The 4,421-nt window shown below is 45.7% G+C and overlaps 1 pseudogene; it reads left to right on the forward strand.

Annotated features, from left to right (window-relative positions):
• The first annotated feature begins 962 nt into the window (after positions 1–962).
• LOC129355194 (fibroblast growth factor-binding protein 2-like) lies at positions 963–4,421 on the forward strand (annotated as a pseudogene).

Genomic DNA, 4,421 nt, shown 5'->3' on the forward strand with positions numbered 1-4,421 from the left:
TGTCACTTCCTGTCGACTTCCTGCTGACTTCCTGTCATTTCCTGTCGACTTCCTGCTGACTTCTTCGTCTTTTCCTTCAGTAGTAACATCCTGCTGTTGATCACATAAAAAATAATTTTTCATGAAATGATTTTTTTTCATTTCATGAAAAAATGAAATTCTGTGAGAAGTCGGAGTCTCACAGAAACTGATTTCTCACTATTTTGCAGTTTTTCCAAATATATTAATATTGGTTCTCCAGGAGCTGAAGCTTACCCCATAAAAACTCTTGAAAAATGTGAACTTTTGTTCTAAATGATTCTGTTTATTGTTGTAATTCCAGTTTGCCTGATTTGCAGCTGGTGCTGCACTGAGGAAGTTTCTCTTGGCTTCGCGTTGAACCAGATTCAGAGGCTGATGATGGACATTAGTGAAGTTTTAATAACCATAAACAAGGAAAACTTACAGATCATCATCACAGAAGAGATTAACAGAATCCAGAGAGGAAAATGAAACAAAAGCAGAATCCAGATACTTTACTGTCTCCATGAGTCGCTCTGCCTGGACCAGACTGGAGCGGATCATGAGGATCTGAAGCCGCCGAATCTACAAATGATTGTGGATCAAATTGATTCCCACACTTTGTGTTGCTTGTTACAGAGAGTCGTAGAGAGATATAGATTCACTAGAGAACCTGAGAGTCACGATTCGGATGGGTGGGAACCGTTCCCTGAACGGATCCAGTTTGGGATTCAAAGCCGGTGGATTCCTGCTGCAACCCATGCAGCTCCTGTGAGGAAACTGGAGAACAAACAGCTGAAAGTTTGAATTATTGTCTGTGTGGCCAATAAAGACACTGTTGTTGTTTTCTCACAGATGCTTTCTGACGGGGGCAAATATGGGAGGGTTTCTCAGGGCAGTTCTTCCAATAGCCCCCCTGGGCCTCCTCTTTCTCCCGCTCCTCCTTTATCCTCGTCCCTGCCCTCTTTTATCCGAGAGTCTGCGGCCCCACGCTCTCACAGAGACTCCGACCTCTCAGCAGCATCAAGGGTAAGAAACGGCTACAGCTGCCTCTGCGTTCAGAGCCAAACCTTCCCGGCGCAGACAGAGTTATGACTTCTTAACGAGGGTCAGAGAGGATTATTATTCAGCTGCTGCTTGTCTTTGTTTGACATCTGGTAGCTTTCTCTCCTCAAACGTTTATTCTTCACGGCAGAGAAACTGAGAAACTCTAGAAATGTTTTTGATTGTAAAGATGCATTTTGTTTTGATTTTTCAGTTTTGTAGAATAAATTTCATCTCAGTGGGAGGGAGGAACTGCTCTGGTCTGGTTCTGACTCTTTTGTTGCACTTTAACTTCCTGAATCTGCTGAAATGAATTGAAGATAAACTCTTAACTATAATCATTTCCAGTAACTTTTACACTAAACTGTAACATTCAATGTTCTGGTTGGTCCATTATTTTCTGTAAGTATTTTTCTCAGTGCATCATTTATTTGGTTGCAGTTTCACTGCATGAAGTCTTTTATAGGGAGTTAGGTTAGGGTTAGAGGTTAGGGGTTAGAGGTTAGGGGTTAGAGGTTAGGGGTTAGAGGTTAGAGGGTAGGGTTTAGGGTTTAGGGTGGGCGTTGACTCCATTACTGATTTAGTGTTTGGGATCTTGTTGCAGTGGGTTCCCCATGTGTCTGTGGTTGGGTTAGAGTTTTGAGGTGTGGTGGTTCATTCGGGGATCCTGGGTGGAGTCGGCCATCTTTAGAGATCTGAAGACTCGGTCCTAGATGAGGAACCCAACTGGCAGGGATCGAATCGCGGCTACGCCATGATTCTAGTTACATCCTCCCCGTTGCTGTTCCCCATGTGACCGATAGGAACGGACATGCGGCAGTAGAAAGGGTTCTCACAGGCCTTCCCTCAGTCTTTGCCTCAGACAGAGGAGGGAAAGTATCTTAGTGATGGAGATTTGGTTCAGGTGTCTGAGGTAAGGTGGGTGATACTTCTCTTTAAGAAAGGACACAGGATCATGGATTCGGACGTTCCTTTGTTAGTTTGACGTTGTTCCCTCCATTTCCTCTGCAACCTGCATGATGAGGCAACAATCACTGACCCTCCTCCAACTGGCAACTGGGGCGTTTGGAGACAAACACACATTGTTCAGCCATGTGTAACAACAATGGTACATCTTTGTTGCTGTCATTGCTTTCTCTTGCCATGTGTTGCTTTCATCTGGTTGGCAGAAACTTTGGCCTGTTGCTGCTCTTGAGCAAATGATGGAGCCGAAGCTGCAGCTGTTTGGGCATCTGATTGGGTCGCCACCTGGAGGAGAAGCTGAGGCAGATCCAGAACTTTCTGGAATCCCCAGAATCAGTCAGAGATCATATCTGAAGGACGAATGTCTTGGATTCGCTGCTGGTCCTCTGACCTCCATGATCTCGGATGAGAGAAAGAAAATGGATTAGCAGGTGGATGAAAACAACATATTTAACCTGAGACATTGTGGAAATAATGTCTGTTTTCAGCTTGTAGCTGAATCCAGACAGAAACCTCCTTAAAGGGGCACTTTGCCTTTAACTGGATCATCCTAATGTCTTAATCCATATTCTAAACCGTCCTGAAGGTTGTGAGGAATCTTTCATGTCTTCAACATGAAGTCAGTTAGCTTAACCACAAACCTCTGTTTAGTTTATGGTGTAAAATACTTGACATCCGGATCACAGGGACTAAAATGGACTGAATGATGCCTGAATCCCAGTATTTAGCTGCACTGAATACTCAGTTTATCTCTTTCTCAACCCAAAGTCACATCAGGTCCTGGATCCTGCCAGGTTGCGGCTAACATACCTAAGCTAACTGAGACATGGAGCTACATGTCTACCTCAGCACCTCAACACCTGAGTCTGGTAACAATCATTGGAGCATTTCTGCAGGGCAGCACAGGGAAAGGTTTGGACCTTCATCACAGGCGCAGTGTGTCCAGTTTCTCCGTTAACACATCATGGATATGTTTCCCCAACATCCTGCCTCCATGAATATAAACCATGTCAGCCTGAAAACACACGAGTTTCCACCATTAAAACCTTTCAGTCTTTGTCACGTCACAACAACGCCGCTGAGTTTTTAATCATTCATGAGGATCTGCAACACTGTTCATGTTTCGGTCAGCTCTTAATGTCTTGTGGGATTTTCATCCTGTTGAACTTTCATCTGTACTTGTTCCAATAGGTGCAAAGGATCAGTGATTCTGTGCTGTTTAACTTCCAGATCCAGTAACAGAGCGAACCGGGAGAAGAGCGCAGCCTCTCTGAAGGCTCACATGTTAACTTATCTCTGTCCTCTCAGCCACCATGCGTGCTGCTCTGTGCTGCTGTGTCTTCCTCCTCTGCCTCGTCTTCCTCACCGAGGCCAAGCGGACGCCTGGCCAGGACAAACGGGACAAACCTCGCCAGCCCCCGTCGCCGCCGCCTCCGGCCCGGCGGGCCAGAAACCGATCGGTGCTCAGCTCCGGAGAGCTGAGCACCAAGCAGGGCCATCGCTGCACATGGCAAACATCTGGTGAAGGTCTGGTGAGCCTGCTGGTGAACTGCTCCACAGAAACCGAAGGAGACGCAGAGAGGTGAGGCCAGACGTAGAAACATGACCAAAAGCTCTCAGCTCCATCAGGACCTGAAATCCAATCATCTTGTTGTTCTTGTTTCCAGGTACTGGTGTCGTTATGCTGTAAACCCGACCTCTGCCAGGCCTACAGCGTAAAGTCCAGCCAGTACTGGAAGCAGCTGGTGGGAAAGCTGAAGAAACGGGAGAACGCCTGCGAAGGAGAGAAAGTGTTAAAGGCCAAAACCTGCAAAAGGCGTCTGGCGAGGCCCACATGAAGCTGGCGCAGCGCAGCGGGGACGAGGACAAGAACGCAGCGAAGGAGGGAGGCAAGAAGAAAGCAGAGGCTGGAGCGAAGAGCTCCGATGGAGGGAAGGTGGAGAAGAGGAAGAAGAAGGTGAAGGAGGATGAGGAGGAGAAGAGGAAGCGGGAGGAGAGGACTGAGTTTGATGACGAAGGAATGGTGAACGACATGGAGCCGGTGCAGACATACTGCAGCGACGGCTGGCACTCCGTCTGCTCCTTCTTTGTCAAGTTTTTTGAGGGCTGATTAGAGAAATTAGATTTTTTTATTGATGATAGTGTGAATTAAATCTGAAAGTTGTGTTTTTAACTTTTGGGGAGCAAATCATTTCTGCTCTCTGAAGGTGAGAGGAAAACCAATTTAATTTACGGCTGATGGAGAACTTTTGGTAATTCTGTATATTTTTTAAGGATTAATTGTAGATTTAATACATTAAACATAACTACTCTGTAAAGCATGTTAGTTTGTATCTGCAGTGTTTTTATTGTTTTAGATTCCTGATGTTTAGTTTTGTGATGTTTTTAACCAAATTCTGGATTTTCCTAGACGA

This window comes from Poeciliopsis prolifica, unplaced genomic scaffold (assembly GCF_027474105.1).
Source record: "Poeciliopsis prolifica strain line A6 unplaced genomic scaffold, Auburn_PproV2 SCAFFOLD126, whole genome shotgun sequence".
In the NCBI taxonomy this organism is placed as follows: Eukaryota; Metazoa; Chordata; class Actinopteri; order Cyprinodontiformes; family Poeciliidae; genus Poeciliopsis; species Poeciliopsis prolifica.